The sequence below is a fragment of the Podarcis muralis genome, chromosome 3 (genome assembly GCF_964188315.1).
Source record: "Podarcis muralis chromosome 3, rPodMur119.hap1.1, whole genome shotgun sequence".
NCBI classification, from domain to species: domain Eukaryota; kingdom Metazoa; phylum Chordata; class Lepidosauria; order Squamata; family Lacertidae; genus Podarcis; species Podarcis muralis.
In genome coordinates, this window is record NC_135657.1 from 1,318,438 (window position 1) to 1,333,457 (window position 15,020).

The 15,020-nt window shown below is 47.0% G+C and overlaps 1 protein-coding gene across 7 annotated transcripts in view; it reads right to left on the reverse strand.

Annotated features, from left to right (window-relative positions):
* Positions 1-14,387, reverse strand: part of DTNB (dystrobrevin beta) — a 100,585-nt gene extending 86,198 nt beyond the window's left edge. For 4 of the 7 annotated variants that reach the window (XM_028725315.2, XM_028725314.2, XM_028725312.2 and 1 more), the window contains exon 1: positions 14,271-14,365. The gene's annotated coding sequence lies outside the window, so the exon portion shown is untranslated. Of the gene's footprint in view, positions 1-11,998; positions 12,018-14,092; positions 14,240-14,270 lie in introns of those variants that run through there. The other 3 variants (XM_028725310.2, XM_028725311.2, XM_077926708.1) reach the window with 3 other exon arrangements.
* Positions 14,388-15,020: the final 633 nt, after the last annotated feature.

Here is a 15,020-nt window from a genome sequence, read left to right on the forward strand (position 1 = left end):
AGAAACCACTAGGCAAAGTGAACTATGCCAATTACTTTGGTAGTCTGAGAACTGGGATGTATGCAGAGCAGGGGGGGAAATGCTAGCAAGATAAAGAAACCTCCTCCTGCGATTTTGTTTTAAATACAGACCCAGGTACAAGTGGGAAAGAAGAGGGCAGCTTTATTTTGCAAAACAGGCTGACAGGAGTGAGATGGTTGCTTTTGCTTTAGGAAATAAAAATGACACTAAAAACTTCTGCCACCTCCGTTTTGCAAACAGCACCGACTTAGAAACAGGCAGCTCTCCATTGTGGCTCCTTCTCCAGCATTGTGTCTGAGTAATTCTGATGCTTCCCTTGCTTATGCTAACTTAGCCCTCCACGTCAGCCACCAGAAAAGCTACTGGGACGACAGCATTTTTGCATTTGTTTGCAAGGTCTACATTGAAAGTGCAGGAGGTTTCAATGGGAGCAGGTGTGCAGCTCCTCTCCCACTTCCAAAGCAGAACCTTTTCTTTCCATTCGGGACAACTTTATCACATGCAGCCCAGGAGTGGAATTCCTATTTTCATGGAAGGAATGTTTTTGCAAAACAAAACAAAAAAAACCTGTTTGGCTATGAACATACGGCCTGCTTGCCCTCTCCCACTGATTTCGCTGCTCAGTCAGTTCTCTGAAAGACGACTATTAGCAGGATCAGTGGAGTCGTGCGATGCTCCTTAGATATGGCAAAGAAGAACTAGCCTTGCCCTTTCTGTCCAGTTGCCTTTCACAGAGGTCCTGGTATTCTAAACAGTAGTAGCAGTAGCCTAAATGCATTCCCACACGTGCCAAGAGTTTTTGGAATGCTAAATTTAAAGAGATAATGCAAATTCTTTCCTCATTACTTTTCTGATGTAAGAAATCAGATGGGGAAAAAGGAAGGTGAATGACAAAAGGGAAATGTAAGGGAGAAGTAGTGGTACAGGAAGGGGCTGACAGAAGCATGCCCTGTGACTTCTGCCTCGGAAGGCAGGATTAGCTAAAATAATTTAAAAAGTTTAAAAGTCACATGGCTGGGTAGCCTTACTGGTGATCCCAGGGAGGCATCATAGTTTAATAATAATAATAATAATAATAATAATAATAATAATTTATTATTTATACCCCGCCCATCTGGCTGGGTTTTCCCAGCCACTCTGGGCGGATTCCAACAAAACACTAAAATACAATAACCTATTAAACATTAAAAGCTTCCCTAAAGAGCTGCCTTTAGATGTCTTCTAAAAGTTTGGTAGTTATTTTTCTCTTTGACATCTGGTGGGAGGGCGTTCCACAGGGCAGGTGCCACCACCGAGAAGGCCCTCTGCCTGGTTCCCTGTAACTTGGCTTCTCGCAGGGAGGGAACCACCAGAAGGCCCTTGGCGCTGGACCTCAGTGTCCGGGCAGAACGATGGGGGTGGAGATGCTCCTTCAGGTCTACTGGGCTGAGGCCGTTTAGGGCTTTAAAGGTCAGCACCAGCACTTTGAATTGTGCAAGGAAACGTACTGGGAGCCAGTGTAGGTCTTTCAAGACCGGTGTTATGTGGTCTCGGCGGCCGCTCCCAGTCACCAGTCTAGCTGCCGCATTCTGGATTAGTTGCAGTTTCCAGGTCACCTTCAAAGGTAGCCCCATGTAGACCACATTGCAGTAGTCCAAGCGGGAGATAACCAGAGCATGTTTACTGGGGCAAGGGTGCCACACCAAGGAGCTGCTCTCTTGGCCAATACTACAGGACCTATTTTAACAGGTTTCGCTCTTCTTGGAGCTCATCAGCTGTAGGTAACGGCCTATTTTGCAATACTTTCTCAACGGGAATGTGATGATCGGATGGTCAGGAACACGGAGCACCATTTGCCTCTAAGCCCTACTCAACCCCACCTTCCAAGGACACAATGTATTACAACATGCATTATCTTTGAAATTTGTGATAGCTGTTGTCCAACATTTGATGTGCAAAAATTAAAATTAAAAAAACCAGCTGGCCAGATTCCCTGCCAGGTGTAGGCGGAAACAGCTGCCTGGCCACATTTGCCACTGGTTTGTGTCTGAGACGCTTAGTGGCAGGTGTGAGCTCCTTTTGAGTAAGAACTCAGGGACTAGGCCATCAGCCTCTAACACAGCTTTAGCATGTGATATACGATAGCAAGGTAAGCATCATTAAGTTCAACAGGAATTCCTCCCAGGTATATTCTCTCTCTCTCTCTCTCTCTCTATATATATATCTGCAGTCTGCCTGTCTGTCTTTCTTATTTATTTATTTTAGTTGCCCATACTAACCCAAAATCCTTAGCTATTTGAATGCAATCTACAATAATGGGCAATTACAATTCTATATACACTTAAACTCTTTGTCTGCATTAGATTCCTTGGCCTTCTACAGCATGTGAAATAAACTGAGCACTATGTTTGGAAATGCATACAGCAAAACACACACACAAACACAAACACACTCACACCCCAAGCCCAGAAAAAGTTGTTTCAATCTGTACATACTTTTTGTTCTCCTAAGTCAGAGGAAGAGAAATCCTTTTGGCCAGTAGGCCAAATCTTAATCTCCTCAACCTCTTGTGGACCAAGTTTGACCACCACCTGATATCATAGTGAGATCAGGAGATACTGAACTTAGAAGCCTCAGTTGTCAGGATGTCAAAGTGCAGGTTTGAAGGAGAACCATGGAGGTTGCTGGAAAGCCCTGTGCTGCGCTTTGAAGACCCAACAACCAAGTCTGCAAAACGTAGCACTGGGAGGGAAAAGAGGCTTCCGTGGTTAAACGGAAACTGTGTCCCTTTCCTTGAGCAAGGCATGCTCCTACCACCAGTGAGTTGAGAGGTGGCTGGGTGGGATCATGCCTTGCTCCAGAAAAGAAACAACCAGGAGCTCACTTTAAGCTCTTGATTTCCCTTTGAAGCCCTGCCCTTACCTGCCCACATTTGATGTCAGGTCTAGTGTCAAGTGTAGGGCAGGCAGGTGTGGCTTCCTGGAGATGACTTCGTAAGCCAAATGGGGAGACCTGCTGGGCCAAGTCTGGCCTGCAGGCATGAGGTTCTCCACCGATGGTCCTAAGGCCATGCAGGGTGGGGTAACCAGAAGGACAAAAACAGAGACGGCTGATGGTTCAGAAACCAATTAGGATAAAGCCTGAGATGGTAGTATTTTCATGGACATATTATCTAATGTGATAAGAGTCCAACAGAGCACTGTGCAGAGTTCAAAACTTTAATAAGGCTTTGCCATCTCCTCTTCCTCGCTGCAGTCACCTGTGTCCTTGGCAAAAGCCCCTCCCAAGGATTAGGAGGACCACCAGGAAAGGTGTGGGACGTGGCCTGGAGGCTGCAGATGAACACTGAAGGAGATACCACTGGCACAAAAGGAAACATATTCTACCCACACAAGCACCGTTGAGCTCTATAATATCCAGATTCCAGACACTCCTTGATGCACTGATCTCTCAGGCTGGAGGCAGACCTCAGGCTCCCTCCACCACACAAGAGCGGAAAGTGTCCATGCCTCCCTTTGCCACCACGGCTAAACAAATGTTGCAGCTTCTTGTGTTGCTTCTTGAAAGTGGTGATTGTATAAATGGCACACTGCCTATAACATTTAATATACCCTGACTTTTACAGATGGATGGATTTTTGCCCACTGCAATAAACTTCCTTTTCTGGTATTGGAAATGAAAGATAATTAATGAGTACATTTGTAATTGTTGTTTGAATAAAAGTGAGGCACTTACACTTTTTAATTCCATATACGTATGTACCATACAGTATTACTTTACTGCATTTTATATTCTTAAACTAAACTGAGTTTAGCTCTAATAGGAAAGATATTTCAATATTTCCCAAAATATATGTTTGCCGAGGCTTTATCTGGTGGACTTATCCCTAAGATTCCCCCTTCAGCCATATCAGCCAAGTATCAAAATAACTCTGCTTTCTACTTTTCATAGTACAGCAGCCACACAGCTCTGGAAAACAAGGCAAAGCTCCTACATTTGTCCATTTTTTAATGGAATTACATGAGAATAGAGTAATGCCTGCTGAGATTTCACTGTTTTACAATGTTTTACTCATTTTACCATTTTAAATTATTTTGCTGCCTAGCAAAAACATAGGAAATTGAACAGGATACAACAGATACCTAGGATTCTACCCATTTCTCTGTGTGCTTAGTTCTGCTGTCACAATTGGGAATTCTATTTCTTCCCCATGTGTCCCCCCAAAATATACCCTGGAGGGTACCCCCAAACCCTCCAGAGCAGATTTTGAAGGAGGGCTGCAGAGCACAGGAGAGGAAGTGTCAGTCTGTGGCCCCAGTGAAGCACAGATCACACTGGCTTAGTCCACAAAGTAACCAAAATAGGTATTTTACACTGGACAAAAGTTTTTATTCATCAGTTGGGGGGTGGGGACACACAGCACGACTTTGATGCGACTTTGCAAATTTAGATTTGGAGAGACACACACAGAGAGACATCACATTATTTTGACAAGCTTCATTATTTCGCCAGAGAGAAAAATTACAGAGATTCAAATTTGGAGTTCAAGTGGGCTGCCAGACAGAAATTTCCACACCCTCAGGAGTGCGTCTGTGCTGTAACTCAAAGTTAACCAATCCAGATACATGTACAGAAGAACCTTGGTTCCTGAATGGCTTAGTTGCCGAACAAATCAGCTCCCGAACATCGCAAACCCAGAAGTAAGTGAGGCTTCCGCTTGAGTGCAGGAAGTTCCTGGAGCCAATCGGAAGCCACGCCTTGGTTTTCGAATGGTTTCGGGAGTCGAATGGACTCCTGGAACGGATTAAGTTCGAGAACCAAGGTACCACTGTACTATGCTGGACATTTAGCACTAAACTTGCACTTAGCATGTAACTATGGCTCCTGTTCATCTTATCTAAGACAAAGCAGAAGGGAACAAATAATAATAATAAATAATAATAATAATAATAATAATAATAATAATAATAATAATTATACCCTGCACTTCTGGCTGGGTTTTCCCACAGAGCTCACTTTTTGTGCACGATTCTGAGCCTGTTGTGTAGGCTGTGGAATCTTAATTACACCTTCTGAGCTTACAGAACATTTAGCTACGGCACGACCAAACTCTTTCAGAGATAAATTCTATAGTGTAACCCCTGCTCCGAGTACACAACTGCCATCTATTCTCCTACACAACCTGTAGGATGTGAGCGGCACATTAGCTGACACCACTACGACTCACTTTTGCAAAACTACTACGGTATAATTTTCTTCCCACAAGGGCAAACCTCTCCTAGTCCAATTACAATTCACTGCGGACAGAACGTGAGATTCTACTTTTAGGTTACATTTGCATATGCTGTTGCTCTGGAGACCTTCCCTGAACAAACACACGAACAAAAGGTAAAGCAACAGGGACTCTGCCCCTGTTTGCTCCACTAGGCAAGACAGCCACTCCCCCTTGCCAACTCCCCACCCTTTACAACTCACCCCAATCCTCACTATCTCCCCACGGCTTTTGCCACCCCCATGCTGCCCATCCCCCACGCTGAAGGAAGAGGGCGGCCACATGAACTGCATACATTCTTACGTACCTATCTTTGTTTTAATTTTTATTAAATCTGCACACCACCCTTGATCCCAGGATCATGGGGCAATTCACAGCATAAAAATGCAGAATGAGAACACAACATATATAATAAAACAAGAACAAAAACAAACTAAGAACACTTGTGCCACATGTTCATATACAGAGCTGGGGCAAGGCATCCTAACTTCACTGCTTTTCATTTCTTTTCAGGCAATGGCATTGTTTCAGTCCTGCAACAAGCGTGCCATAGAGCTGCATGGGAATATATCATGGCTTATTCTTTCAGCTAGGTTGGCAGGAGCAGGGACTGAGCAACGAGAGCTCACCCCGTCGCGGGGATTCGAACCGCTGACCTTCTGATCGGCAAGTCCTAGACTCTGTGGTTTAACCCATAGCGCCACCTGCGTCCTGCCAACCTAGCAGTTCAAAAGCACCTCAAAGTGCAAGTAGATCAATAGGTACCGCTCCGGTGGGAAGGTAAACGGCGTTTCCGTGCGCTGCTCTGGTTCGCCAGAAGCGGCTTAGTCCTGCTGGCCACATGACCCAGAAGCTGTACGCCGGCTCCCTTGGCCAATAAAGCAAGATGAGCGCCGCAACCCCAGAGTCGGCCACAACTGGACCTAATGGTCAGGGGTCCCTTTACCTTTACCTATTCTTTCAGCACAACAGAATTCACATGGGCAGCTACTAACTCTTCCAGAGATAGCCAAGTCTGAACCAAAGGCATCAACATGGGTGTGCTTAGTAGGAGAGATTCTCTCATTATGGAACTGAGATCTCAAAGAAGGCCACACAATCCTCTAATCCAGGGTATCCAACATGGCAACCACCAGATGCTTTGGACTACAACTCCCAGCATCCCTGACCACTGGCCGTGCAGAGTGGGACCAACAGGGACTGAAGTCCAACATATCTGGAAAGTGGCTATCCTAACTCCAATGGATCTTCTTGACAATGGAGAGTTACCGGTACTTGTCCTAGCTGGGTTCAAGAGTCTCTAATATTGCTATCTTAAACTTGCCTCTCTCATGCCATGGAGGCCTTTCTGTCATTTTGGTCGGTGGCATGAACTTATATGACCATTAGACTGCAAAATAACACCTGAGTGAGATTATATTCTCTACCTTAGGCCATGCATTCTGTTGAAGTAACTCCAAAAGAAGATTCAGGAAATCCAACAGTTACAAGTTCCCCACCCCAAGTCTGTTATTACGCCAAAGACTTCACTCTCTCCTGGCTAAGAGACTAGTCCAATAATTCCTCATACAGCCTGATGGAAACTTACTGTATTCACGTGAATCTACTGCGCACCTCAATTTTCAAAATCTTGAAACCAATAAAGTATTTGCTGGCAAATGTAAATGCACCATCAAATCTAATGCACATCCTAATTTTGGTGACGTAATTTGGCCAAAAAAAGTGACATTTGAGTAAATACGGGACAATAAAAAGCTGATCAAGTCACAGATGCCTTTTGGAGCACAACACTTCCTTTTCCTAAGAGCAATATTCATTTCAATCTGGCAAGTTTTGCCCACAGCAATCGTTTGACCTAGCCTGTTTGGCCTTTCCTTGCAGTTTACAAAAAAGAAAAGAAAAGAAAGGCTTTTGATTCCCTTAAACGGCAGGCCAGAACAACTTTTCTTTTCAGGAGATGGCCATTCTGAAGGAAAGCAACTAGGTGGTTTTAATGCAGGAGGGATCAAGGCAGAAGACAGCGGAATCAAGGCAAGAAGCGACTGCAGAATAAGCCAATGACATGGCGTGCATGTTCTGCTGGCGGAAAGCATGGGCTGCTATTGAGAAGTAGGACTGTGGAGAGCCCAGATCCACTTAAACCAAGTTTGTTGGGAAGGACTAGGGAACAACCCCAAAGCACAAGTCAACAAGAGGAAAAGGGTCATATTTGCTAAAAAAAAAAAAAATGATCTGAATTGCCTCCAGCTCTGAAACTTATTACAATGCAATACTGGAAGTGACTTTTTAAAATTTAAGTGGGGGATGAAGAAGAAGAGAGCACATGTCGCTGTTCAAGCCTGGTCAAAAGCAAACTTTTAAATAAGCTGACTGGCAGCTTTTCTGGTTTTGCAGGCACCATGCACAATGTGCTCCCTACGGCACAGCTGCTGCTGCTTCCACTGCACAGACTCCATTGAAATTAATGGAGGCTGCACAACAGCACTTGACAAACTGCACCTGCCTTCTTCTAATGCAAGACCGTGTCACCATTGCATTTTCAGCAACAGCTTTTCTCCTCCTCCTCTCCCCTCTTCAGTAAAAGAAAAACCCCACGTAGCAATGCAGGCAGTTGCTGTTTATGAATAACAGAGCTGTATGCTGAGAGAACATTAGCTCTGAAAGGAAAACTCTGTTTATCTCACCCCAGTTCTGCAGCAGAACAGATGGAGGCAGCCGCAAACAGAGAGCGCCAAATCCTCTGGGCACCCCCCCCCCCAAATTCCTGGGCCCATGGAAAGCAGCACAAACCAGAAGATCTGCCTGCTTGTTTTCAATGCGTGTGTGAACTCTACCAACCCACAACTCTCCACGCATCCTTACCTAGCACACAACCACTTTCCTCCCTCCCTCTGCCCAGCCTTGGCATCAAGACATTGAAGCCTGCAAGGGCAGCGAGGATGAAGAGGGAGCAAGAGAGACCCCTGAGCTCTACAGAGCTCCATCTCCCCGAAAAAGAGCCTGTCAGGAGGACCCTTGCGGAGCAACCCTGGCATCTGGTATCATTCAGGTGTTTTAGACTGTGCTTATTGGCTTGTTTTGGTCTTGTGAGCCATTTTGAGTGCTTCTCTCTGGTTATAACACAGAAAATAAGTTTTACAGATAAAATTAATAAAAAAAACCCTCCTTCTCCACCTTGTCTCCTTAGCTTCCCAAATATCAGAAGGCTCAGGAAGTGTGCAGTGTTCATCAACAGAACCTCACATACAGTCTCTCCAACCAACCCATCCTTCCTCAAGTGATTCTAAACACTGACCATCCCACCTGGTCAGCATCTGGTCTGATCAAAAGGGGCTCTTCTTATGTTCTTATGGGTGGTCTGGGGAGTGGTCTCAGGAGGGCAACCTGTCTGAGGCTTGGGAGAGTAGTTAGCCACAATGTGTGGCTACCACAGAGTGAGAATCTGGCCACCATCCTGACGCAGCAAACTGCAGAGGCCAGCTGCCCACAGTATCTTCAGCTTCTGGTGACTGGAAGAACGTAAGTGGCGAGTTCCTATTCCATTTTCTGTACGTTGTTTTATATACTTATGGAATCTGCATTAAACCTACACTAACCTTTATAATCTAGCATTTCACAGCAGTTTGCTCACAACTTCATATTACCACTGCTTCCATATTCTTTTCCTTCTCAAGTGTGTTCTTTGGGAGACAGAACCAGCAATACAAGAATTAAAGCTAGAAGAAACTGCCTTAGTACCAAGACACCAATCTCTGAGACTGGCTCCCAAGAAGTTCAAGATGTTTTTCCAGCTTGATGAAGGGCCTTAAATGTGATCCAAGATTGCCTCAACATCACACTAGAGCTTAAACTTTTCCCCTATGAGTTGTTGCCATTAAGCTAATTCTAGGAGGCACACAGCCTTAGGATGACGTACCCTTAACCTTTCAGCATGATGAAATGCACTATTCATTCCCACTCTTTCACAATCCATGCCAGTGTACAGCCAAGACAATGCTGCCCATTACACTTGAGAATGGCTTTGCCAAAGACATTTCAAACATCTAAATGTCAGTCCTTTGCCCTTCCTGAAGCCGTCCTGAAGTTGTATACGTGAAAGCTTCAAGCAGTTCTTCAGACCCTAAAGAGCGAGCCCTATGACCAGAGGGGAGCAAGTGCAGTCATGAGGGACGGCAGCTCGGCCGGCCAAAGAAGCATTTTAATGCCTACAATTGACCTGCAGAGCTACTAACTTGGTAAACACATTATGAACTTCACTTTGGACAGAGCTGAAGAAGCCAACCTATTTCTTTTTATTTATTTTATATTGCTGTCCTTCTCCATACACCAACACAAAGCAGTGTACTATTATTATTATTATTATTCATTTCATCTCCACACCGCTTTATATTTTAAAGAAACTTAATCTCAAAGCCATTTACAACTTACATTAAAACATCAAACAACCCAGAATAAAATATTACACAAAAAGGCAAATATAGACAACAAAACTAACAGGAAACTAAAATATACGGTAATCTTAAAGATTTCAAAATAAAACATTACGAAGGAGGACAAGTGCAGAATGCACATTTAACACAGCAAAGGTAACCCAAAAACATATGTATCTCAAACATTTCAAAAGAGAATGTTACAATTCAACGAAACAGAACTCAGTCCACTAACACACTCAAAGGCAGCAACACTGAAATATGGAATAAATTTCAAACGCCAAATACCACCTGTCCTTAAAAAAAAGCAGGGGGCTGGCAGATCTCCCCACACATTTCCTTGCACTGAGGGAGCTGGAAAGATCAACTAATCGTGCAGATAAACCTTGCCTGGTGCCTTTTCTAATAGCACTTTGGGCCAATTCAGCAGCAAGACTATTAATAGTGTCAAGTACAACAGTCATAGTGTCAGACTCCCCAATCAAAAGGCCACACAAACAAAATATGCTCCCCTGTCAGGGTATTATGAATTCAATGAAAGGTACCTGTAAACATTGCATGGGAAAGTATGTAGACCTTGTGGGCAGCAGGTTGGTCTTTTATTTTTACAATGAGATTGTTGGGATTCAAAAAACTCCCAGCGGCTTTCAATTCAAAATGGGTTTCTATGGTGCATTAAACAAAATATTTAGTCCCCTTTTACATACTTGTTTTGAGTATGTATATGTATATTTTGAAATTATAGTCCAACTCTTTGTGAAAATAGGGGAAGACAAAATAAAAGATGGAAGCAACAGAAGTGGACTAAGGAAAAGCTTTAGACTTTAAAGCAAAAACATGTGTATGCAATTAAAATACAATTACAAGGGCTGCCATGCCATCCTATGAACACTTACTTACAACATTAATAAATAACAACAACAACAATAATCAGGATGGAACAGATGCTGTTGTTTTTCTACAAGGTCAATTGAACTTGCTCTCTTGGAAAAACCTATTTATTATTTAGCAGAAAGGCCAGGCAAACACACTGAGGCTTGGCCATTGCATCATGTTGAGTGAAAGTCCTGCCTTCTGGGCAAATTGTGGACATTGAGTCCACATGGCGTTTGGGCTTCCTCCTTCCCGGAGATGTGGGATTTCAGGAAAAAATTAACTGGAGAGTTTCTCTGTGCCAATTAGGGTATTTTTTTGGTGCCCCGAGCATGATCTGGTTTAACATGTTTATTTTACTTTGAAACCGCCACACTTGCCAAATACCATTGCTCCTAATGAACTGATTAAATGAAAAGTTTTCCACAGAAAACAAAGCAATGGAAAATAAATTCCTTCCACATCACTGCTGCCTATGGTGAACCATTTGCACAAAACAGCAAGGTCAATTTATACCATTTGCAGTACTGGAAATCCACATCTGAGAAGAGTTACACAATCTGACCAGATCATCTTAGAATGCTCAGGATAGTCATTCATGTGAAATCACAGCAACCCATTTACAGACATATTCTAGGCTCAGATTCAGCAAAATCTCATCCTCCATCATTCAAGACAACCAGCTCAGGAATAGGTTGGAAGTTCATCTGCCTTGTCTTAAGCTACATCTGGAGAAGGGCTGTGGGAACTAACTCAAGCAGCAGCCGGGAGGGAGGCGTTGAATGTGGCTGGAGCATGATCAGCACATGGATGGGGAGTAGGGCAGTGTGGGCTTGCTGGAGGAGGAAGGGACCCCCTCTGCTGCAGGTGGATTTACTGAGCCCTGCACATAGTTAACCGGATATTATTATCAATGGGCTCTTAGGTCACAACACGGAGGCATCAGCGGAAACTACAACAGGAAGATTCCGGATGCCAACAGTGAGATTTGAGTTGTAGAAGCCTCATCTCCTCTTGGCTTTCTGGACTCCCACAAATCACGAGTCTTGCATACCTCAGCTGCCTCCCACTTCCCACAGCCCCACCTTCCTGTAGGCCAGGGATGGGCAAACTGTGGCCTTCCAGAGGCTGTTGGATTCCAACTCCCACCAGCCGCAGCCATCATGGCCTCAGTTCAAGGGTGAAGGGAATGGAGCCCCGCATCTTCTGGAGACCCTAGTGCAAGGAAGATGGAGGACCCATGGCCCTGCATGATGGGGTGCCCCAATGCTTTTTTCTCCTTTTCTCCCTCCAATATTCCACTGTTAAGATTCCTGCTCTTCAGGAAACTGCCTCTTTCCCTCCCTTACCTTATACAGGTGACCCTGCTGTTTCTTCAGAGAGCCCTCCTGCCTCCCCTCTTCAAGCTTTGTTGCCCACCTACCTTTTTCCAAGGAAGGTCCTCTGCTCTGCTGCCTAGTCTGCACCTTTTCCTCAGCCCTCTTGCTTCTGGCCTCCCTGTAGTCCCTTATGCTTCAAGGCACCATAGACATAGAAAGTTGACAGGATCTCAAAGGTCATCCAACCCAAACTCCCTCCAATTCATGAAATTCACAAATGCAGCATCAGAATCAGTGTTCAAAATTAGCCAGGCACATTTTGCACCTGGCTGCTGGCCACTTGCGACCAAGTGAAGACGCCCGGGTGCCAGGATGGCACCTGAAATCCCCACCACCTGGAGGTGCATGCCTGGGGATCCTTGGATCTTGACACACACTTATACCTCACACACTAATACTTCATCCTGTAGAATTCTATCCATTATACTTTATCTGCACAATGAGAATGTTTCTGTGCAGCCTGAGCAGGAGCAGTGAACAATGTTATAGCTAATTACTGTAGCTTGTCTTCACTTATCCCACCCCACTACCCTGCTCACAGCTGTGAAGAATATTCTTGTGCTATGAATGGTCTGTGCTACCATCAAGAGAAAGAGGTAGGAATAGGCCAATATATACGAGGACTCTCCCTGGATCAAGTCAATTTTCTCCTTTAAGTTCTCAGTTGTTAACCTAGCTCATGGTTGTCATCTGCACTACCCATGTGTTTAGCTGGCAATCAATCACAGTCAGTCCAAGAAAAAGAAGACTTTAGAGCCACCTAACCCCAAAATGGCAACAAGACATTCTGTTTTGGCAACTGCAACCTTCGTTTAAGAGTCTATCTCAACACTGCACATCCACTCAAGGTTGCAGCCGTCCAGGGCTGCTTTTCAGTGAAAAGAAGAGCCCCAGGGCTCCATTTCGGCCATTTACATGCAAGGTACCCTTTGTCCCCGGATGAAGTGCCTTTCCCCAAAGGCAGCAGAAGCTAGCCAGGCAGGCAGGCACAGTGCTGTCCCTCAGCAACTGGTGCTGATTCACCCAGGTAAAGAACCCAGGAATTCAACCCGGGCTCAATGCTGTACAACGCTGGGCTTCAACAGGGCCCTGAACTTTGCAGCCCAGCCTGGAGTGCCTCAAAACCGGGCAAAGCTGCAGCTGCGTTACAGGGAGGACGACCATCTTCAGGAGACAAGCTCTTCCATGGCTTGGAGACCTTGCTTGCCCACAGGGCATTCCTGGCACTCATGCGGAGTCACAGATAACACCCAATCTTCTTCCATTTCTTAGCCACCTGCACCCCTCCACTTTTGCCCCGAAAGCCACTCAGACGAAAGATGCAACTATTGGGGGGGGGGGGGAATCTGCCTGGCTTGGGTTCCATAGGAAGGACCAGCGACAACCGGAGAGCCTCATGGCCCCTTAAAGCAGGCATGGGCAAACTCAGCCCTCCAGATGTTTTTGGGACTACAGTTCCCATCATCCCTGACCACTGGTCCTGTTAGCTAGGGATGATGGGAGTTGTAGTCCCAAAAACATCTGGAGGGCTGAGTTTGCCTCTGCCTGCCTTAAAGGCTAAGAAATGTATCGCGGCGCCCAGAAGACCCGCTCAGCTCAGCTGCCGGCCCTCCTCCCTCTCCTCCGAGAAGCCGCTGGGCCTGTCGCTCCCGGACCTGCGATCCGCAGCGGAGGCACACGGGGGTGTGTGTGTGCGAAGCTATGTGCACCCGGGACCGTTGTTGCCCCTTAAAGCAGGCAGAGGCAAACTGGGCCCTCCAGCTGTTTGGGGACTACTACTCCCATGACCCCTGACCCCTGGTCCTGCTAGCTAGGGATGATGGGAGTTGTAGTCCCGAAACAGCTGGAGGGCCTACCTTAAAGAGTAAGAACCGTATAGTGGCCCCCAGAAGACCCGCTCAGCTCAGCTGCCGGCCCTCCTCCCTCTCCTCCGAGAAGCCGCCCGGGCCTGCCGCTCCCGGACCTCGCGGGAAAGACCTGCGATCCGCAGCAGAGGCGCACGGGGGGGGGAGGGGAATAATAATAATAATAATAATAATTTATTATTTATACCCCGCCCATCCGGCGGGGGGGGGGGGGCGAAGCCACGCGCACCGGCCGCGGAAGGAAAGGGTTCCCAACAGGAGGAGGCGCCCTACCTGGCGGGGCTGTTGTCGGGCGGTGAGAAGCGCAGGCTGTGAGCCGAGGAGGCGGGTTCCCCCCCCCCCCGGGAAAGGCGTCCCAGGCCGGTTCCCGCCCCGGCGTCTCCCGGCCCAGCGGGACCCAGGACGGCGCCCCCTCAGAGGGAGACCGGGGGCTCCTGGCCGCCCCACTTACTTCTCCTCCCGGCTCGGCTTCTTCCCCTCAGGCAGCGGCGGCGAGAGGCTCGCGCCCGAGGCACGACGCGGCGGCCCACCGACCCGCGCTCCCGCCTCCTCGGCCGCTCGCCGACCAATCCCAGCGCCGGCCGCGGAGAGCCGTCCGCGCCGACCAACCCGCGAGGCGTCCCGCGCCGCCCGCCGCCGAGGGCGTCACCAATGGGGAGGCGAGGACCCGGCCGCCGAGCCACGCCCTCCCCCGGGGTCGGCCGCGCCAGGCGGGAGCCAATCGGAGGGCGCGAGGGGAGGGCCCAAGGGCTGCGCTGCCTCCTCCTCCCCCCCAACCTCCCAAGGGCGAGCGGGGGCGCATGCGCGAGCAGATGCCCGGCCAACCGCCTCACGAACCCGGTTGCCATGGTGACGGGAAGCGACGGCCTCCCCGTCCCAGGCCGCCCTGCAGAGCGCATGCGCAAAGGTCTCTGCCGCAGGACCGAAGACCAAGCCCCGCACCACGTGACGAGCTCCCTGCATGCAGAAAGGTAGCAGGTCAGGGAAAAGGAGCCCGGCCAAGAATTCTGGGAAGTGTAGTTCGCCGCTCAAGCAGGGCTTCCAAGACCAGCATTCTGAATAAAGCTGCTGCCACAGCTGGATGGAGCACAGCCTGAGCTGCCCATAATAATAATAATAATAATAATAATAATAATAATAATAATAATAATAATAATAATAAATTATTATTATTATTATTATTATTATTATTATTATTATT